This window comes from Stenella coeruleoalba (assembly GCF_951394435.1).
Source record: "Stenella coeruleoalba genome assembly, chromosome: 17".
Taxonomy (NCBI): domain Eukaryota; kingdom Metazoa; phylum Chordata; class Mammalia; order Artiodactyla; family Delphinidae; genus Stenella; species Stenella coeruleoalba.
Window position 1 is genome coordinate 14,165,452 of NC_137163.1, and position 23,363 is coordinate 14,188,814.

General features: G+C 45.0%; 1 protein-coding gene across 1 annotated transcript in view; it reads left to right on the forward strand.

The window, feature by feature from the left end:
- Positions 1 to 11,011: 11,011 nt before the first annotated feature.
- MTSS1 (MTSS I-BAR domain containing 1) overlaps positions 11,012 to 23,363 on the forward strand; it is a 260,477-nt gene continuing 248,125 nt past the window's right edge. The window contains exon 1 of the mRNA XM_079902289.1: positions 11,012 to 11,204. The gene's annotated coding sequence lies outside the window, so the exon portion shown is untranslated. The remainder of the gene's footprint in view (positions 11,205 to 23,363) is intronic.

The window sequence follows — 23,363 nt, forward strand, 5'->3', positions numbered from 1 at the left end:
CACCGGGGACGTTTGTCAAAAGAATTAATGACGTGTATTCATTACCAAAATAGCAACCAAAATATGATTCCAAAATGGCCCGGAATCAACAACACACAAAGGACAAGACACGAAGTGGAACACACTGCATGAGAAAAAAACGGTTTCTCTGATAAGCAGCCTGAGAAGAGGGTGCAGGTGGGGCCCCGTGCCTGATTACCCTTAGGGATTCGCGTGCTGGGCACGAAGGAAGAACAGGAGGAGCAGGGGCACCGAGTCCCAGTTCCAGCACTTCTGGACCGTGTGACTTCGGATAAGCCCCTCCACCTCTCTGGCCTGCAGGTCCCGTTTTTAAAATGAGGATAAATAGCTCCTTCCTCGCAGAGTTGCTGTTGTAGGATGAGGTGGGGTAAGCTAAGTGATGCTCCTGGCTCGCAGTGAGAGGCCGGCTGGCCACTCTGATTTCATTGTTCTTGTTACCGCTCTAGGCTGCATAATTATTGCACGCTCACCTACAGCCCGGCTGCAGGGCTGCCCTCTAGCTGGTGGGGTTCCTCTGAGCTTTACTATCCAGGATTCCGTGATTCTGGACGCCTGTGTTGGCTGGAGAGCAGAAGCTTGGACAGTTGTCCTGCACGAGCAGAGCTTGTGCCAGCTGATACGCAGGTCCCTGCCGGGAGCCCATCTGCTGGGTTTGCCAAGGCCAGGGCGATGAGGTGGAAGGGAAAGGAGTCCCAGTGTCTGAGCTGGATGCCAGCCTGGGCACCGACTTTCTGCTTCCCCCGGGGGTCCCCCCCCACCGACTGCATCAGCTTCCCTGCCTCCTCTCGCCTTCCCCCAAGAAAAACCTCTGGCCCGCCTCTGTTGCCGTGAACACGACCTCCCTCAGAAGCCTTGCCTCCATCTCTGACTCCTGCATGTTCTTTACAAGGAGCCTTCCCCACCCAGGCTGACTTACTCCTCCCCAAGGGAAGTCTCCCTTTTCATTCATTCATTCATTCACTCAGGTAACAAACGTATATTGGGTGCCGACTATTATGTCTGGTTCTGCTTTAGGTGCTGCAGGTACAGAATTGAACAAGAGAATGGAGTGCCTGTCTTCATGGAGGTTATATTCTAGTGGGGAAGAGAGAGAGTAAACATATGATACAAAGAAATGAAGGCAGGAAAGGCCTCTCACAGGAGATGATGTTTGAGCAGAGACGCCTGAATGCAATGAGGGAACAGCTACATGGGTATCTGGGAGAAGAGCCTTCCAAACAAAGGAACAGCCACGTGAAGACTGTGCATCAATAACACACATGATGGTGTGTGAAGAGACTGGGATGCAGAAAATGAGGGGATCATGGGTGTGAGAAGAGATTGGACTGATGTCAGGGGTCAGATGTCATACAAACTGGGAGGTGATGCCAGAGATGTTGCATTTTATTTGAAGGGATGGTAAGCTGTTGCCACTGGAGGATTCAAGCAAGGAAAAGGGATGCTGATTCCATTTTACGAGTTTCACCCTGGATGCTGTGTGGGGAATAGGTGGTGAGGGTGGCAGGGAGGGGGGCACAGGTGGAAGCAGGGTTCTTAGAAGGTTGTTGCAGTAATCCAGGTGAGAAGAGGTGGCTTGGACCGGTGTGCTGATGGTGACACTGATGATGGATGGGTGGCCTCCAGCCTTATTTTGAAGGAATAGTCAACAGGACTTGCTGTTACCTAGGAAGTGGAGTGCAAGAAAGTGTACTTTCTCAAGAATGGCTCCTGGCTTTTGACCTGAGCTAAATGGTGATGCCTTTTCTTAAGGTGAGGAAGCTAAGGAGGGAGAAGATACTTAAGTAGAATTCGGAGTTCAGTTTGGGATATATGAGGTTTGAGGCATCTGTGAGCCAGGAAAGGAGATGTCAAGCAGGTGTCTTGATGGTCTTCGAATCTGGAACTCAGGAGGGAGATTGGGATTGGAGACAAGAGGCCAAGGACATATGGAGGGCAAGTAGCCTGACTGAGATTACTGGAAAGTGAGTACAGAGGTCTGAGGACTGAGCCCTGGGCTCCTTGGACATTTAAAAGTTGAGATGAGGGCTTCCCTGGTGGTGCAGTGGTTGGGAGTCCGCCTGCCTTTGCAGGGGACGAGGGTTCGTGCCCTGGTCCGGGAAGATCCCACATGCCACGGAGCGGCTGGGCCCGTGAGCCATGGCCGCTGAGCCTGCGCGTCCGGAGCCTGTGCTCCGCAATGGGAGAGGCCACAACAGTGTGAGGCCTGCGTACTGCAAAAAAAAAAAAAAAAAGTTGAGATGAGAAGGAAGATCCAGTAAAGGAGGCTGAAACCACTTCCGTAGGGGAGAAACAAGGGAAGAGTAAAGTTCTAGAAGCTAAGTGAAAATAATTTCTAAGAATCAGTGTAGTAGGTAGGATAATGGCCCTGGACAGATATCCACATCCTAATCCCTGGACCCTGTGAATATGGTACCTAACCTGGCAAAGAGACATCACAGAGGTGATGAAGTTTAGTCCCTTAATGGGGAAATTATGCTGTATTATCCAGGTGGGTCTTAAAAGCAGAGGACCCTTCCTGACTGAGGTCAGAGGGAGCTGTGGCTACAAAAGAATGGTTGGTGAAATTCAGTGTTGCTGGTTTTGCAGATGGAGGAAGGGGGCCACAAACCAAGGAATGTGAGCAGCCTCTAGAAGCCTCTAGAGTCTGGAAAAGGCAAGGAAGTGGATTCTGCCTTAAAGCTTTCAGACAGGTACACAGCCCTGCCTGCATTTTAGCCTAGTGAGACCCGCCCAGCAACTTCTAACCTACAGAGCTGTTTTGTTCTCAGCCACTAAATTTGTGGGATTTGCTACAGTAGTCATAGAAAACTAGCACAATGAGGAAGTGATCAGGTGGTCAAATCACAAGCCAAGCTTTAGTAAAATGGGAATGAAAATTTTCCAGTGGTTTGGGCAAAATGGAGATCATGGGGACCTTGACCATGTTAGTTTAGTGGGGATGAAAGGAGATGGGAGAGGACCAAGGAGAACATGGGAGGAGAGGCGGTAGAGTTTGGGGATAGGCTAGTCTCTGGAGGAAATTTTCTAGAAAAGGAAGCTGAGACATGGGGTAGAGATGGGTGTGGCCTTAATAGAAAGTTTCTGTTCTTGGTTTGTTTGTTTTTAGTCTGTGAATTATATTATAGAAGTATAGTCGATTTTCGGTGTTTTAGGTATACAGCAAAGTGATTCAGTTATATGTGTATACATATATATATATATATTCTTTTTTTCAGATTCTTTTCCATTTTAGGTTGTTACAATATACTGAATATAGTTCCTTGTGCTATACAATAGGACCTTGTTGTTTATTTTATATATAGTTATGTGTATCTGTTAAGCCTGAATCCCTAATTTATCCCTCCCCGCTGCTTTCCCATTTGGTAACCGTAAGTTTGTTTTCTATGTCTGTGAGTCTATTTCTGTTTTGTAAATAAGTTCATCTGCGTCATTTTTTTAGATTTCACATATGAGTGATATATGATATTTGTCTTTCTCTGTCTGACTTAACTACATTTAGTATGATAATCTCTAGGTCCATCCATGTTGCAGCAAATGGCATTATTTCATTCTCCCACCACCTGTATTCCAGGGGCTGCGAAGTCTCCCAGGTTCCTGTTTTGCATGTTTCCCTGAGCAGCACGGCTGCATCTCTCTTGTCCTTTGTGTCTCCCCAGCCAAGCCTAGATACCGATACGCAGAGGGCATTGGATCCATGTTTTGTTGCATGATGGTAACAGCCATGTCTACTAAGTGCTCACCAGTGCCAGGGGCTTTACTGACCACAGTAAAGTCACATCATCCTTACAGCAGCCCAGTCATCCCCATTTCATAGGCAAGTAAGCTGAGGCCCAGGGAGGGTAACACAGCTGGTAAGCGGCAGGGCTGGGAGTTGACCCAAGAGACCCCTTTTGCAACCAGCACACTGCATCACCCATGGCATTAACAGCTGAAGTGAGTCAACTCTCCAGGTGCTACAGGAGCACAGAGGAAGGAGCCTGGTGAAAACTATGCAGAGTGCCAGGGCACGCCTGACGGGGCTGGGGTCCAGGTTTGGGCACGTGCTAGAGTGGGGAGCCAGAGGCAGCAGCATCGCAAAGCCAAACCCGGTCCTTCACCCTCAGAGCTGACTGTAGTGTCTCCAAGTCTACCGAGGATTCAAGTTCATTTCAGAAAAGCAGTGGCCAGGGTCCAAAGCCTGAAGGGGGCTGGGGCAGTGTCAGGGAAGAGAGCAGAGACCAAGCCTCTGTGTTCCTGCAGACAAAGGGAGAAAGCAGGCTGAGAGATGGGGACAGCACGTGACACCTGGGCCACAGGCCTGGGCAGCAGCCGCGGCAGCCCTGGGGATAATGGCTCCTTTTGTCCTGCACATAAATTCTCCGGAAAAGAAAGGATTCCAGGACCCGCTTCTCCTGCTTGCACAATGCTGGCCGCTGGGGCCCCGCTGTGAGGGCCTGCCGTGGCATTCAGGGAGCATTCGGCCCCTGCACTGCCTCTTTCCTCCCAGGCATGCAGAAGCAAGAAGTTGAAGCTGTGTGCCAGACATTCTGCAAGGAGTTGGGAGTCTGGCCTGAGCCACAAACTTTGTTTCACAGCCAGGAGGAAACCAAAGTGTCTTGAAGCTCTGAATTAGAGTCTTTGAGGGCGTCTGTGCCAGTACCTCCTATGTTTACCCTCCCCGACTCTTACCTCCCTGCCTTCCCTCTTCCACCTTCAGCAGACTTACAGTGGTACCACGCACAGGCTGTGGAGTCAGAGAAAGCTGGGTTCAAGTTCTGACATTGCCACTTGGCAAGCTATTTAATCTCAACAAACCTCAGTTTCCCCATCAGTAAAATGGACGTAATAATGCCTAATTCATAAGATTACGAAAAGGAATAAGTGAGAAGATGCATATAACATGCTTCGCTTGGAACACAGCCTTCCAGAAGGGCTTGATGAGGATAGACAGTCCAGGGGGTCATCCAGCCTGTGCTTGGATTCCTCCAAGGACAAGGCACTCACTGCCTGTATTACGTATTCAGACCAAATGCAGATCTGCCTCTTATACCCTCATTGGTGCTGAGGGTAAAGAGACAGGGGGCCTGTGCTTATTAAGCATTTCCTATGTGCCAAGTGTTATCATAAATGACTCAGAGAAGCTAGGGCCCTTGCCCAGGGTCACATAGAGGAAGTGACCAGGATTTGAACCTGAGTCTGTCCAACCATTTGTACTATGACACTACAAGAGAATTCTTCACGTATGTGGAAACAGCTTCCATGGCCCCCTCAGTGTCTTCTCCTCTCCAGGGAAAACATCCCCTACCCGTCAGGGAATATGCTTTATGTTCCCCTACCATCTTGGCCTCTCTCCTCTGAGCATGTTTAATTTTGTCACTCTCCCTCTTTAAAAAACTAGCCTCTAGACGTAATATTCCTACCGTCTTCTGATCAGTACAGAATAGAAATACACTCTCATCTCCTTTATTCTAGGTGCTATGTTTATGCCAGTAAAGCCTAAGATGGTGTGGCACTGGCGTCATCACATTACCGTGATGTCTCCCTCGTACTCATTATAGTCAGCCTACAAGAAAGATACGTCCCCTGCCCTTTGAACTGTTTGTAACAGTCATTGCAGGTAGTAGAACGCTCTCCAACTAGTTCAGCAGTCAAGCATATTATATTTGGTCGCTCACAGAATCTCCAGCAGGGCCAAAGAGTCTGGCTTGGAAGCGACAGAGCCAGGAACAATTCATGAACCACCCCTGACTGGGCTTCTCCACTGGCGACATTGCTGCCATTAGACAGGAAGGCACCACGCTGCCAGTGCTGGCGTGGAGCACTGCCTCTACGACCTCTGAAATCTGGGTCTCCTCCACGTAGCACCTCCTTCTTCACCTGTCTCTTCTAATTAACTAAGCCTCCCTGAGCATGTTTCAGGGGTTAAGTGAGTTAATGCATGCATGGCCAGCCTCCAAGATGACCTCAGTGATCCTCGCCTCCTGGTATCCATGTCCTTATCTAGTCTCCTCCAACACTGGATGGGGCTGACTTGTGTAACCAACAGGATCCTGCAGAAATGACAGAGTGTGACATCCAACACTAGGTCATAAAAGACATTGCAGCTTCCAGCTCTCTTGAAGCACTCGCTCTAGGGGAAGCCAGCTGTCATGGCATAAGGACACGTAAGCAGAACTCTGGAGAGGTCTACATGGCAAGGAACAGAGGCCTCCTTTCAACAACCAGCACAAACAAGTCAGAGATGTGAGGGAGCCATCTTAGAAACAGATCCCCCGGCCCCAGTCAAGCCCTCAGATGATCCCCCGGCCCCAGTCAAGCCCTCAGATGATCCCCCGGCCCCAGCTAACATCCTGGCTTCAACCTCACAAGAGACCCTGAGCCAGAACCACCCAGCTAAGCTGTTCCTAGACACCTGATCCACAAAAACCGTGCGAGTAAAGTAAAATAATGTTTAACATCTATTACTTAAGTTTGGGGGGAGTTTGTTACAGAGCAATAGATAGCTAATACAAGCCATGTGAAGACTTAGAACTCTGCCTAGCAGGTGGTCAGCATCCCTCCAGTGCTGTCATTATTTTTATCCTCACTCCCCTCCGTGCCAAATGTCAGAAGCCGTCACCTCAGCAAACTGGGGAGTCTGGAAAATGCAACACAATGACGATTTCACCCAACCTGCACAGCAGTCCTGTGACCAGGTTTATTGGTATCTTTGTTTTGTGGATGATGAGAGGTTGAGTCTCTTGCCTTAGGTTCCAAAGATGAAGGTCCAGGATTTGAGCCCTGGCTGTCTGACTTCAACCCCCCCATCCGACACTGCACGGCATATGGAGGCTGAATTTCACTGTGGGAAACCCCCAACTTCGTGCATTGTCACTTCAAGTCTCCATGACGGCGGTGTGTGGAAGCCTGGGCGGGAGGAGGGGGCGAGCAGAAAGGGGGAGAAGCCAGGAATGGGACTCAAGAAAAATGCTATTGACACCAGCGCTCCATTTCCTCACCACCACCCCTTTGGGCAGAGATGTCAGAAGGACCCCAGGTAATTCAGCTAATAGGAAGGATGTGGAGCTGAGAGCCCCTTATCAAAGATTTTCCAGATGAACGTGCAGGCTGTCTGGGCACTTTCCAGTTGTTCTCCCAGGAAGCCTCCAGGGCTCCCTCTTAGGCTGAGCTGCTGTGCTCACACCTCAGAAACTCAGCCTTTCTTCATCGTATTTAAGCTAGCGCCCCAGCTCTTGTCTTGGGGAGTTGCCATGTCCCCCTCCCTGTGCCAACCCTAGAGTGGAACTCCAGCCCTCCCACCCCCGACCCACTTCTGTCTCCCAAACAGGTACCTTTCATTGTAAGGTTTTTTCTTGCTGGTTGCTCTGGGGTGAGGGAGCAAAAAATAAACATCAGAGGGTCACAATGGAAAGATCTTCAGGAATTTATAGCATAGAGTAATGGAGAGAACAGAGGTTTGAAGACTGACCCGCCTAGACTCAGATTCTGGCAAAATCTTAGCATTGATATGGTCCGGGGGCAAGTGACACAACTTCTCTGCAGCTCACTTTAGTCGTTCGAATAATAAAGAGGACCCTTGGGGAGGGCAATTCAGTAAAAGCTCTCACAGTCTGAAGTACACTCTTCCACCACCAAGAACCTGCCCTGCAGAAGTGCTCTTACCTGTGCTCAAGATCCAGTGCACCAAGAGTTCCATGGCAACAGTGTTCATAACAAAAATTTGCAAATGTTCAGGAAATTCATCAGGAAATAGGTAAATAAATTATGGAGCACTCATAGGATGGGATTGCTTGGCAGCTCTCGAAAAGAATGCAAGAGAAGAAAAGAGAATATCTCAATAGCTCATTGCTTCTCCAGCAAGACTTCGTGTGCGGTGTTGCCGTAATCCCTGCTGCCTTCCTCACTACCGGTGATCATGCCTTCTCATTATTTGCCCCACACCTGGAGGAGAACCTTGAGACCAGCGGATACTCTACAAAGAGCTGGGGATTTGTGGAGTGATGCAAAGCTGGGTTCATGCTGTTTGAGAGATGGTCTTCCGACCCTTCTGAAAGCAGCTCCCTTTATAGACAAGCTAGTGGCAGAGTGAGAAGAGGAGCCCACTTCTTCTGACTCCCAGCCCAGTCCTCTCCTCAACAACACAGGCTCTCCATCTCTCACCTTTGCTATTTTGTCAACAGCCATCACTGCCTCTGTCTCTTCCCCTCCAACATGTCCTCCACGCTGCTGCCAGAATCATCTTCCTAAGCACGGTTCTGCCCTACCCTAGCTCCCTGGTGGTTACAGAGCAAAGTCCACATGCATTAGCACAGCAGACACATACCACTATCCCAATCCCATATTATCTCCCTCTGATCACCTTTTAGAAGCACCTTTGCTCCAGCCACCCTCATGCCAGCCTCACGCTACCGCCTTTGTCTTTGTACCATTTTCTCCTCCTGTGAAGTTCTCCCTTCCCTCACTCTGCTTCCCTACTGGGACCCTTTCTGCATCTTTCCATACCCAACCTGCTGCTCCTTTAATGCCGCCTCTGGGAGGACTTCCCAGATCATAGACTCTCCCACCATTCTTTCCACCCTGCTGGCTCAGAATTCCTGGGGCACCATTTACAGGACTGATGTCCACATTAGGCAGGAAGAACAGTCACCACAGCAGATTTCCCTGAGTTCCCCAGGGGATCTGCTATTTCATAGGCAGCAGATGCTCAATAACTACTTGAAAAAATGATTAATGAGTAAACCAGAGCAATGGATTACTACAGAAATAATTTCCAAGTGAATGAAAGAGTGAATAAATTCCAAGTGAATAAATAAATGAATTGCCCTGAATTAATGAAGGAATGATTACAACTGCCTTCTGAGTCTTACGGTCACTGGTCCCTTTTCCCCAGACAGTTGAAAGCCAACAATGTGAAGATCTCTGTCTTGGTAATACAAGCAAAGGTTATAATTTCCTCAAGATCCTGTGAGTACACCCCAGGAGACAAACAATATCACCAGCAACTACAGAAAAATACAGATAGCCAAAAAAAGAAAGAAAGAAAATAGGGTCAACCTCATTCATGATTTTTTTAAATGTAATTTCAAATACGACATAAATGTACAATGTACAGTGCTTAGTAGGCAGAGGAGGGGAAGCAGGTCGTCTCAAATAGTGTTGGTGGGTATGTTACCACATCTAGCACTTACAGAGGTCAACCTGGAAATACACATATACACATCGAATTTTTTATTTTAAATACATTTATCCTTTGACCCAGCAACTCCATGTTTTTAAAGTTGAAGTATAGTTGATTTACAATATTGTGTCAGTTTCAGGTATATAGCAAAGTGATTCAGATATATATGTATTCTTTTTCAGATTCTTTTTCATTATAGGTTATTACAAGATACTGAATATAGTTCCCTGTGCTATACAGTAGGTCTTTGTTGTTTATCTATTTTTATACAGTAGTGTGTATCTGTTAATCCCAAACTCCTATTTATCCCTCCCCCTTCCTTTCCCCTTTGGTAACCATAAGTTTGTTTTCTATGTCTGTGAGTCTGTTTCTGTTTTTTAAATAAATTCATGTGTGTCATTTTTTTAGATTCCACATGTAAGGGACATCATTTGATATTTGTCTTTCTCTGGCTTACTTCACTTAGTTTGATAATCTCTAGGTTCATCCATGTTGCTGCAAATGGCATTTGCACCATATCTTCTTTATCTGTTTATCTGTCGATGGACATTTAGGTTGCTTCCATGTCTTGGCTATTATAAATAGTGCTGCTATGAACATTGGGATCCATGTATCTTTTAAAATTAGAGTTTTCATTTTTCCCAATATATAGGAACTCCACTTTTAAGACTTAATCCTAAAGGAATAACTGGTCAAGAAGACAAAGACTTATATACAAGAATTTTTATTTCAATATTGTGAGGGTCACAAATAGGAAACAATATAAAAGTCTGTAAATTCCAGTTAAATAAATTGTGCTTTTTCCACACAGTGAAACAATCAAACTCTGTACAGCCATTAAATAGAACTGCATTCTGTATAGACAGAACATGATGTGCCCATATCATTAAGTGGCAAAAGCAGATGAAGAATGATACGATCCTTTTTATTGACTATATGTGTATTTCTGAACAGAATAATTGTGGAAACCTATGGCTAGGATTGTGAGGAGAACTGTCCCTTTTTATTTTATAGACTTTTGTAGGTTTTAGAAAACAATAATTGATAACATTACTTTTATAATCAGAAAAACATTTGGAGAGCCCAAGAGGCAGCCAGAGGGCCCTGGCTTGGGTCCCTCCAGCCCCGGCCCTGCTTCTACTGCTCCCCAGCCTCTGCTCTGTCTCTGACCAAGGACTCAGCCCCTGGGAAAGTCTGTCCCAGCCCACTTTCTGGAACAATTAAAACAATGGTGTTTTCTTCAGCAACGTCAAGAGCTACCTCCAGCATAAAACCTTGGGCTCACTTCAGTCCTGCACAGGGAGCGGAGTGTGTAAAGGTCCCACAGCTCAGGGAAAACTGCACAGGGTGGGCCCTTGTGGGCAGGTTTCCTCTTCCGTGGCCCTGCCCAGCTTTGTTCCAAAGGCACATAGCCTGTGGCTACTGTCTTTGTAACTCACCAGCTTCATCCACAGCCCCAGGGTATGAACTAATCAGGCCCAGGCAGGGATCCAAATCAACCAGAATAGAGGGAAGGGGAAAAGGGTGTTATTCTAACCCACAAGCTCCATGGGAAAGGAGGCCATGTAGTAAAATAATATTTACTAATGTTTCATTAATTGTTAAATGCCAGACACCATGTTGGTTAAGCCTTGGGGTCAGTTTTTTTGAACAAGAACCTAATCTCTATGAATCTAGGTTTTTTCATCTAGGAAATGAAAAGGTAATATCTATCTGTTAGGGTTGCTGTGCAGAATAAATAGATTATGCATGCAAACTACCTTACTCAGTGCCTGGAGTACAATAATTCATCAATCAGTAGCCATTGTTTTCTCATTCTTGTTGCAGTTACACTTTGATACACAGAAGGTGACCTGTCGCCTTCTCTACCTGCCCTCCTGTCATGCCAGCTGGTCCATCCCAATGGGGAGAGTGGCTGGCACCACTGGGACTTTCCTCTCCAGCACGGAACAGATTCTTCCTCTCAGCCTGCCAGAGAAACCAGCCCCACTGACACCTTGATCTTGGACTTCCGGCCTCCAGAACCGTGAGACAACAAATATCTGTTGTTTAAGTGACCCGTCTGTAGTACTTTGTAAAGGCAGCCCCAGGAAATCGATACAGCAGGGTATGATGAGAGAGGACAGACCTCTGCCTCTTGCCAGCTCTGTGACCCTTGAGAAGTTATTTAGTCTCAGTGAGACTAGTTCCTTTATCTGTGAAATGGGTTTAACACTAGTGACTGCCTCATGAGGCCGAGTGGGTTCCTGCATGGAATGCTGTAGATCCTGTCCCTGGCACACAAATGCTCAGCGCTTATCACAAATATGCAAATTGGTCCCCACTGGGGATCATAGGCGGAGGACTTGAAATTTACTTTAAGTTGCTTCACAAGTATGTGCTTTTCCTTCCCTTTAAAATTCTAAACTTGTGGGCGGGAAATGGGCCATCGTATTGAGTCCCCAATGACACCAGGACAGTTCTCTGAATTCCATAAATGCTCAACAGATATTTCTTACTCAGTAAAGTGTGTTCTGTGGTAGGATTGTATCAGAGTAAATTCTAGAGGAAGATCTTGATGTCTTTGCATCCTCAGTCTGGGATGCCACACCTAAGACATTCAAAGAATATTGATTGATCAGTAACGAATGAATGAACTTTACGGGGTACGTGATTTGGCCTGTGGTATAATTGAATCGCCGGTAGGTAAGATGTGATGTTTTTATCTAGCAACAATTTTAGCTAATATCTGCTATGATCTTGGCACCATAATAGACTAGAGAAATTCAAAATAATAAGCTAAGGATTATTGAACATTTACTCAGTTGGGTCCTGAGCTCCATGGGGATTCTCACTTGCATTCCTCACGATATGGAGTAACCACAATTCTTACCTTCACTTTGCCAGTGTGGAAATGGAGGCTCAGAGAGATTGAAAACTTTGCTGCCAGAGTCACAGTGTGGAAAGGAGAGTCAGGATTTAAACTCGGGAAGTCTGATCCCAGGATCCACACGCTTCAGCACTGTGCCTCACTCCCTTTGTCTTACTGAGGAAGCAGAACCCTGTCAAGGCTCTTACAGTCTAGATCTAGAGTCACTGGTAGGCCTGGCAGAGACCTTGAAAAGTAACTAATCCAATACCCCATAAGAAAATGAAACAGAGAACCAGGGAAGGCGTGTGGCTAGCCTTGCAATGAGAAAGTGACCCAGCTGGGACATGAACCCAGGTCTCCTCACCCCCAGGCTGGTGTGCCCTGGTGGGAGTGGGGACTTGGACTCTAACTGGTCATTCACCCAGGTCCCTCGCTCTCCATCCCACAAATGGGCAGCAAAAGTCAGGGAGGTGTGAAACTCTGGCTTCTGCCCATGGAGAAGACTTGGGCCAGGAAGGAATCCTACTGAATGGCCCTGCACATCTGTCTTTCCCTCCTCTGGGACTCCAGTCCCTCTATCCCCACCTCCTCTGAGTTTTGGGTCAGTCTGGGCCAAATGTGAATAGAATCCCATGAGCACAAGGCCCAGGCTTCATTCTGAGTGATGAGCTGCTCGTTATAACTCAGGACATGGACAGTACAGTCCCTGGGCTCTAATGATGCAGAGAACTGTGGGGTATCCAACCCTGCTCCTAAAGGAGACAAAACGATCCTTATCACGCCAGTTCCAGCCAGAGGAGGCTGCAGTCAAGTCCACAGAAGTCGAGATGGCGCCTTTCAGAGCCGGGGAAGGACACCGATCAGCCTTCCTCATGTTTCACAACGCGGTGTGTGTTGCACCTGACCTCTCCTCTTGCCGCCACCTTTTCTCCAGTGGCCTTGTCTTCCTGCTGCCATCCCAGAGCCATAGCTCTGGGTCAGGGGCTGAAGCTGGGGCTGGAGGATCTGGGCACAAAAACCTGGGACTTGATTCCCCTGAAAAACACCCATGTATGGTTCTTCCAAAGACCTGGGGTCCTTACAGAACTCTCTAGAAACAGCAATGGTCTCCTTGGAGCCCAAGTGTTTCCCTGAGCTATCAGACAGCTGCCAGGCTGTGGGCTTAACGCTCAGGGAAACATTTTGCTAGTGCAACTTGTTACACGTGAGCTCTCGGTCACTTCAGATCTCCCAGTTATTTTCCACTCACTTGAGAGGCAGTACAGCTCTGGCTGGTAGATTTGGTTCCTTGCCTTCAACTAGAGTCAGAAAATGTCAGCCCTGATAATGGGTCTGGGGCACAAATGGTTGGGTTGTTGACACACTTTCTTGTTGGGTTGTTTCATATTTTGGTCTTCTACATACAAAAATGCATTTGCAAAGAGAGGCCCGATGGTTGGAAGTTATCAACTGGTACTGTAGCTCAGCCGCCTCATTATAAGAGGAAACTAGGGCCCAGGGAGAGAAGGTGATTTGTCCAAAATCACATGGCTAGTGTCAGAGGCAGCAATAGAACCAACAGAACCCAGGGATCCTGGGTCCCAGTGAATATGGACCAATCTATTTACTGGTGCCTGAAATTTCACCATTAGGAGTCGTTACTTATTTTTTTCACACTATTTGATAGTCTTATTTGGGTATATGAGTAGTAAACAAATATTTCATCATCATAAAACTTATTTCTGTTTTTTTTTGGCCACGCCACGTGGCTTGCAGCATCTTAGTTCCCCAACCAGGGATCGAACCCACACCCTTGGCAGTGAAAGCGAGGAATTCTAACCACTGGACGACCAGGGAATTCGCTATAAAACATTTTTAAGGCCGAAATATATTTACAGAGTCTATAAATGTTCTCTGTTGCCCCTCGTTGTTCTCTCCCCAATCCCATTCCCTGCCCCAGGGGCACCCAGTGTTAGCAAATAGGTGTCACACCCATCCAGGCCTTGTTCAATGCAGTTAGGAAGACATTTTCAATATGTGATTGGGTTTTAAAACGTGCACTTATTATTATATATTGTAAATGTAGGTATATATTTTAAAATCCAATTTATATAGCAGCCCATTCATAAATATAAGATCAAATTAGACCGTTTTGAGACTTCTTCTGTTCACTTAACCTTGCATCTTGGAACTCTTTTCGTGTTGGTCTTTCTAGAACCTTGCTTGGCATTTTGTCAGTGGCTCCATAGTATTCCATTGTATGGAGGTACCACAATGTGTGTTTAGCCATTTGCCTATCCTGGGGCATTCAGGTTATTTCCCATCTTGTTCTATTGCAGTCACAACTGCAATGAACTTCCTCGTATATAAACCTCTGGGCCATGAGCCAATGTTTCTGCAGAAGAGATATCTGGAAGTAAAAAATACAAGATCATTTGTCTAGAGAAGACATCGCTTCAAGTTGTAATGAGTCACCTTAATGCTGTCCGAAGGTTTCTCTTCTGCACCTTCTTCGAGAACCTTCAACAGCTATAAATGTGCATCTGGAATCATCACAGCAACCCTGTGAAAACAAAGTATGGTCCCTATTTTACAACATGAGATTTCAGCCAGGATTTTACTAAATCCAGATCACAGCTCTTGTCCTCACGCCAAACTGGCTGTGCTGGGAGATGTCCCCTCAGCCTGGGTCAGTCCTCTTACGGCAGGCCCTTCCACCTCAAGAGAAGGCCGCAGCCTGGCTGAGTCACCAGAACAGTGAGACTGAAGGAGTGAAGGACCACAGCCCACTGTCCAAACTGTGGGCCGAGAGGCAGATGCTGGCCCAGGGGCCCTGGGGAGGGAGTCCCACCACCAGAACAATACAGAGGTTAAGGACACAAACTCTGAAGCTGGGGACTTGGATTCAAATTGCAGCTCTATGACTTTCCAAAGGCGTTTTCTTGGACATTTAAGGTTTCAGGTTTCTCGTCTGTAAGATGGAGACAATAATAACATTTACCTCCTAGTGTAATAAGGATGAGTTGATTCAAAGTGTAATTATGCGAGAGCAATTGGTCACTGATGCTTAGCGACCTGGTGTTTCCAACCAGGTTCTAAATAGCAAGATTGAAAATGAAAAGATGTGCCTTAAAATTGTTAGAATTGTTCCCTTTTCTTTTGTTCCCTTTTCATTACCTTCCCACCTCCAACAAATCAATCCCACACAGATATTTAGTTGAAATATCAAGTCAATGCTTTGAGGAGGGGACCTGGAGCCCTGGGTCCCTGAAGATCAATATTGTAGTTTCATGACAGGACAGGTGTTACAGAATGAGAACATCTTAGGCTGTGTAGCAGAAAACGTATGGGCCTCAGCGTCAAGCAAACCTGGAGAGAAGACAAGTGCCTCTGCTGATTAGCTGTGTGACTTTGTCGAGTTTCTTAACTTCTCTGAATCTCCATTCTCTCCATCTGTGAAATGAGGATTAAAAAAAAGATAGCTACCTTGCTAACTAACTGTGAAGCTTACAGATAATGAAGCAATGCTCCGAGCATAGTGTTCAGCTCTCAAAGTTGGTAGCTATTATTATGTATTACTTTCAGTTGACAGTCTTGCTTTCTGGTCCACTGAGAACATTGGCATAACCAGAAACGACCACAAATTCCAGCCACCAGTCTATTGCCTTTCCTGCACCTGTTTCCACAGACTCTGCCTTCCCACCTTTGGCCCCAAAGGAGCCAGCCATTGCATTTGTGCACAAGATCCAGTCCCCTTCACCTACCCAAGAACACTGCTCCAGCAATTCATTTTCAATTTTTCTCTCTCTACTGGATCAGCCCCATCAAGTGAAAACATGCTGCTATTTCTCCCATATTAAAAAACAACAAAAAAACCTTCTCGTGACCCTACTTCTGCTGTCAGCTATACACCCCCACCACTTTTTTATGCTTCCCTTTGCAGCAAAACGTTTCTCTGCCTCATTCAGCATTTCCACTTCTGGGTATATACCCAAAACAATTGAAAGCAGGGTCTCAAAGAGATATTTGCACACTCATGTTCATAGCAGCATTATTCACAGTAACCAAAAAGTGGAAGCAACCCAAATGTCCATTGATGAATGAATGGATAAATAGAACGTGGTGTATACATCCAACGGAATATTATTCACCCTTAAAAAGGAAAGAAATTTTGATTCATGCTACAACATGGCTGAACCTCCAGGGGCTGGGGGAAGGGGAGAATGGGAAGTTGTTGTTTAACGGGTGTAGAGTTTTAGTTTTGCAAGATGAAAAGAGTTCTGGAGATCGGCTGCACAACAATGTGAATGTACTTAACACTCCTGAGTTGTACACTTAAATGTGGTTAAGATGGTAAATTTTGGGGGACTTCCCTGGCGGTCCAGTGTTTGGGACTCCGCGCTTTCACTGCCAAGGGCGTGGGTTCCGTCCCTGGTTGGGGAACTCAGATCCCGCAAGCTGCAAGGCGCGGCCAAAAAAAAAAAAAAGTAAATTTTATGTTTTGTGTATTTTGTCACAGTTAAAAGTTAAAAAACCTTTTTTAACTTTTCTCTCCTCCCATTCTTCCTTCAAGCCACTCCAGTCAGCTTTCATGCCCACCACTCCACTGAGACAGCCCTTGTCAAGGTCACCGGCAACCTCCACGTTGCCAGGTCTCATGGGCAGTCACTGCCCTGGCCAGACTGACCTGTCCGTAGTATTCGCCACGTGTGACCACTGCCTCCTTCCTGACCCCCTTTCTCCGCTTGGACTATTCACACACTCTGGCGTGTCCACCTAGCTCATCTCGTCCCGTTGGCTCTTTCTTCAGAATGTGTACAGAAGGCAACACTTGCGACCTCACTTCTGGATTACTGGAAGAGCCTGCTAGCTAGTCTCATATCCCCACTTCTATCATTGCCACCTACATCCCTTCTCAATTCAGCAGCCAGAGTAATGCCTTTACAACAAGCCCGTCTATGTCACTCGTCCGAGTCAAACCCTCCAGGGGCGCCCACTTCTTTCAGAGTGAAAGTCCACATCCATACAAGGCCCTAAAGCGTCCCCCTCCCACCCCCCCATCAAGTCCCTAATCTCCTCTCCCACCGCCTTCCCCTAGCTCCCTTGCTCTTGGGCACCAGCCCCGCTGGCCTGGGACACCTTAGACATAACTCCACTTTACCACCCGTCACATTCTTCACCCGGGGGTCTGCAGAGCTAACACCTTCACCTTAAAATGTCAACACAATGTCACCTTCCAGCAAGGTCTACTCTGAATACCTGATTTTAAATTGCAACTTGTCCTCACCCCAATCACCCCTACCCCTCTCTACTTTTCCTTTGTTCCATAGCTCTTATCACCTACATGTATATACCATTGGAGCATACTTTAGAATTTTTACCTACTTACTAGATTTCCTGTTTACTTTCCATCTCTCCCTGATAGAACATGAGCAGGGACTTTGCTTACTTGGTGCACTGATGTATCGCCAGCACCTAGAACAGTGCCTGCTACATAGTAAGTGCTCAGTAACCGTTGGCTGAGTTAACTGCTGAACGATTTTCCAGGGTTAGCCCATTATCGCATTTGACCTTTTCACAGAAATTTTGTGAAGGCTGCCAAAAGATATTATTGCATCCATTTTACAGATGAAGAATTGGAGTCTCAAAGAGGCTCAGGGTCTTCGTTCATCTATTTAAAATGCAGTCATTCATTTACTCAGCAAACATTTACTGAGTGGCATCATGGTAGAGCTGATGCTTAGAATAGAGATTTGTTCATGTTAATTCTTGGCTTTTTTTTTTTTTTGGCTGTATCATGGGCCATGTGGGATCTTAGTACCCCCACCAGGGATCGAACCCACCACCCCTGCAGTGGTAGCACGGAGTCTTAACCACTGGACTCCAGGGAAGTCCCAGCTTTTTCTTCTTTTAAACATCCATGCTCCCTTTTGAGACACTTTAAAATCTTACGCACCCCCAGTTAAAAGACAATCTAGAGCAATAACTAAGAGCGGGGCCTTTGGAGTCTGTGCTGCAACCCCACCTCCCTGACTCCCTGGCTCTGTGACCAGGAGCAGGTCCCTCAACCATTCCCTTCCTCAGTTTTCACACCTGCAAGGTGGGAATGACGATAACACCACCTCCAGAGAGACTGCCCAGAAAGCATTGTTATCAGTCAATGTATTTTCTGCCTATCCCTATTGGCCCAGAGGATTTTATCCCATCTGCTTCCTATAATTTACATGACAAAACCAATAGGCTTCTTTTTTTTTTTTCATTTCCAAATATAAAGATATATCATAATATTGAATAGGCTTTTTCAAACCCAGGAGTTTGGTACGCCCACTCTCCATTACCCCAGCGCCTCTTAGCATTCCCAGATGCCAAGTGTGACCCCAAGTCAAGAGAGAGTCCTGGCCCATTCCTTCCTCTTTTTGCATCTGTTCCCAGCAGAGGAAGAGCTACCGGTTTCCAGCTGCAGTGTTGAAATGGAAACCAGCAAAAGTGCAAGCAAAGGGCTCAATTTCCCGATAGCTGCAGCTGTGTAGTGCCCTGAGCTATTTTTAAACCCCTTTTCAGAAACCCCAGTGCTTGCAATGGATCTATTTTCTTAACTGCCAAGAGATAATGCTTAAAAGGGATAGCTTGAAAATATTCCACAGCACTCATAAAAATGACTGAAATAGATGGTGCATAAGACGGCCTTTGTCTGGAGCCGCAGAGGAAAGCGAGATGAAGTCTTTCAGACCCCAGGGCGGCCGCGCTGCTGGATCTGCTGCTGACAACCGTGGCTTTGTGTCTTGAATGTGCAGTACAGCCAGAAAAGGCAAGAAAACCAAGCAGTAATTGTAGAGAACATCAGAGACCTGGCACTTAAATTGGTCATCAATTCCAGGTAACGGGACCCCAAAATAACTCCCCAAGAATCCCCTTCAGTTTGAGTGCCACCTTATCTGGTAAACCTGTCCGCACTGTCTAAAACTAAACTAGTCTTCTGCCCCAGCCCTGAACTCCTGAATGCTCCCTGCCTTGTCTGGTGGAACCACCAGCCATGCAGTCATTTGTGTTACAAATTTAGGAATCATCCTCAGGTCTACTTTTTTTCACCTCCTACATTCAATAAAGGCTTACTAATATTGTCTTCTAAGTAGTGCTGAAGTCTGTTCTCTTTGTATCCCTGCAACCACTGCCCTGATTCAATCCTTCATCATCCCTCATCTGGATTTTCAAGAGCATCTTTACTAGTCTCCCTGCACCTATTTTTGTCCCTCTTTGCCAGTTGACATTAGGATTTCTTTTTAATTCCAAATCTTATATGTCACTTCTTGCTTAGAATCTTTCAGCATCTAACTGACCTCAGAAGACCGTCCACACTCTTTAGCAGGGCACACAAAGCCTTCCATGAGCTGCCACTGTGACATCTTCCCCAAGCCCTGCTATAACCTACCTCACATTTTATGCTCCAGCAACATCCAGCCGCCTGTAATTTTCCACACACCATATTATTTATTCCTCTGTGCCTTTGCTTATGCTATCTCCCCTGCCTGGAATGTCATTCATCCCCATTTTTTAATAGGTAACATTTTATTGACAGATGCTATGAATATAGCAAAGCGGACAAGCTCTAAATTGACAGCTTGATGCGTTTTTAGAACTGACATACTCAAGTAACGACTATGCATAAAAAGGATTAGAATATCATCAGCAGTCCAGAAGCCTCCTTCCTGGCCTCTCCCAGATACCATCCCCTAAAAGGTAGCCAGTATTCTGACGTCATTCCAAATGGATTTGTTTTGCCCAATTTTGAACTTCATTTAAACAGGATCATACAGTATATGCTTTTTTATCTGGGCTTCTTTCATTTAATATTATTTTGTGAGACTCACCCATGTTGTTGCACATGGCAGCCATTTGTTCTTTTTTCTTATAGTATTCGATCACATAAATATACCATTTATTCAGTCTAATATTGAAAAAAATATGAGTAGTTTCCAGGTTTTAGCTATTACAAACGTCCTGCTATGAACATTCTTTTACTTTTTTTTTTTTTTTTTTGGTGAACATGTGTATGCATTTCTGCTGAGTAGAATTGCTGGATTGCATGCCATACATATATTTAGCTTTAATGAGTATTGCCAACCAGTTTTCCAAAGTGGTTGTACCACTTTACACTCCCACTAACAATATATGAGAGTTCTAGCTGCTCCATATTTTTGCCTATACTTGGGATTGTCAGGTTTTTAAAATTTCACCTATTTTACTGGATTTTTAAAACTATGTCTGACAATATCTGCCTTTGAATTAGAGTGTTCAGACCATTTACACTTAAGGTAATTATTGATATAGTTGGGTTTAAGTCAACCATTTATTTATACTCCATTTATCCCATCTGTTCTTTGTTCCTTTTTTTCCTCCTTTCTTGCCTTCTTTTGGATTACTGAATGTACTTTGTGTGGTCGGTCTAGGTTTTATATTATGTATCTTTGACTTACATTCTATCTTTAAATAGTATTATAAAACTTCATGTGTAATGTAAGGAGCTGATAAGAATACACTTTCATTCTCTCCCTTCTGTCTTCTGTGCTTTTATTGTCATATTTAAGCTCCCACATATAAGATCTACAATTTTTTGCTTAAACAGTTGATTATTTTTTAATTAAAAATAAGAAAAATTCATTGATACTTACTCCCATATTTATTATTTCCAATGCTCTTTATTGCTTTGCTTAACAAGTTTGCAACTGATGCCAGTCAATAAATGTTTGCTGAGTAAATGAATGACTTCATTTTAAACAAATGAATGAAGATCCTTAGCCTCTCTGAGATATAATAATAAATGTAAAATGTATATAAGAATATCTTTTGTTAGCCTTCACAAAATTGCCATGAAGATCAAATGGGATAATGGACTTAAGGTAGTTTAATTCTCCAGAAAATCATTCAGCCTATATACCTTCAAGTATTTCTTTGCCCTTTTCTCTCCCTTCTTCTTATGGTACTTTAATTGCTTACATTTTAGATTTTTTACCACATCTTATATGTTTCTTTCTTTCTTTTCTGTAGTTCATGTAGTTTTTCTTCGTGCTTACATCTGGGTATTTCCTATTATCTCTTCAAGTTTACTAATCTATTCTTCTGTCATGCCAAATCTGCTGTTAAACACATCTATTAATTTCTTAATTTCAGTTATTGGACTTTTTAATTCTATATTTTCTATTTGCTTTTTTCTATATATCCAATTCTTTACCTTGTCATCATTCTCTTGAAATAATTTCACAGTTATTTTAAAGACTATGCTTGTTAATCTCAAAGTCTGGATCATCTGTGGGTCTATTTCTATTGTCTGATTTTTTTTCCTTTGGGTTTTGATCTTTTGATTCTCTTTTATCGGAACATCTAGTAACTTTTTTATTAAAGGCTGGGCATTCTCTTGAAAACTTGTAGAGAATCTGGATGTTATATTTCTCCAGAGAGGCTTTACTACTCTTCCTCTTGGATGCAGTTAGTACAGAACAGTCACCTTAATCAGATCAGAAATTGAGACGGTTTGAGTGTGAGTTTGTTTTTGTAAGGCTTGATCTATTTCCAATTGCCCTTACTCTTAGGACATGGACGTTCAGTGGTCTCATTAAAATCTGGCCTACTTATCAGGACCTTTCCTTTTGGGAAGAACTCAAATTCCCTCAGTACCTTGAGATGGACAAAAATTTTGCTTAGATTTTTAGACTTCTAGCTCTTAAAGTCTTCTAATTGACTTTCCTGATGAACTACAAATGCCTTAAGGGGAAAAGTGGTGTAGAGTATCACTCATTTCTCTATGATCTTGTTCTTTCAAGTCCTGGTTACCTTGGTTGCTCGCCAATCATTTCAAACAGCTGTTTTAATTTGACTGCTTGTTTGATTTGTAATCTAGCCTTTCCAGTTATTCTTGGCAGGAGACTTGATACATCATAAGCTAAATCTAATGCATAGAAGCAGATGTCCCTCCACCCACTTTTTGACTGGCAAACTCACCCTTTTAGCCTTAGCACCACTTCACTAGAAAATCTCCCCTTAGTGTGTTCACCCAACTCCACCCTTCTCTCTTGGTTCCTCACACCTCCTCAGCTATTATCTCATAGCATCTTCATATCGTTTCCACTCAACATGTAAATCATTGTTAATAATTACCTGATTTTTTTCTCTCTCTTCCCCACTAACCCATGAGCATCGTGGAGGCAGGGACTGGGATTTATTCATCTCAGTACCCTCCATGCCTAGTACAACGCCTAGCTTCAAAAACATGTGCATTAGTGTGAACTTAATTGGTTCTCAATAGATGCTCAGAAAAGCATTAAAATGTCAGCCAAATGAACAAGAAATGGGATTTCCTGGACCATGGAAGTTACCACCAGGACTTCCAGACCCACTCTCATGACGCTCTTCAACTTCTCAGGCATTTCCCCATTGGCCTCAAGAACACGGCCACTAAAATTCAGACGATGTGCCCAAACACCCCAAGCCACCCCCTTAAAAATGCAGCAGTGACTTACCAAGACGAGTCACTTCACCTCTTTCATCTTCAGATCCCTTATATGTAAGGTAGGAATATTAAAATCTACCTTCCTGGGTTGATAGGAGTCAGTTATAGCTATGTCATTAAACACAGACTTTGAAACTAGGTTGCCTGGGTGCCAATCCTGGTTAAGCCCCTCATAAGCTGTGTGACTGTGGGCAAGTTAATTAACCTTCCTGTGTTGGTATGGAATTAACATACATAAAAGTCATAAAGCAGTGCCTGGCACAAAGTAACTAACTATGAGCCATTAGTATTCTATGAGGCTCAAATGAAATACAATATAAGTAACCTATAAAATACCATGTTGGTTATTACCGTAATGACTTAGTATCATTATAATAACACCCTGAGGTGTTGGTGGGTGCGACCAACTGACATATTTAACAGTAAAATACTAACATCCAGTCTTTTACTGTTGGCTTCTTTAACTTGTTTAAAAAAAACAAACAAAAAGGTATTTTCAGCCTTAACACTTACTCTGAGTGATTCACATATGAGAATTGAGGTTTCCCCTGTAGTTCCTAAAATCCATAAACCAGAAACCCAGAGCACTACATGCCTCCGCGACCACAGGCCGTGGGCAGGAGGCCTGGGCCAGAGACAGCAAAGAAAACGTACTGGGGACGGGGGATGCTGAGAGACCTCCCCAGCCAGTATGGTGTTCTCTGCCACAGCTCTTGTGCCCCTGGGCAGCCACACTCAGGACCAAGGTGCACTCTGAGGGTGTCACAGAGATGGGGGCTGTGAGATGGAGTGTCTCTGTGGCCAGGACGTTGACCAGGCCAGAGGGGACTTGGAAATGAAGTTCCAGAGGA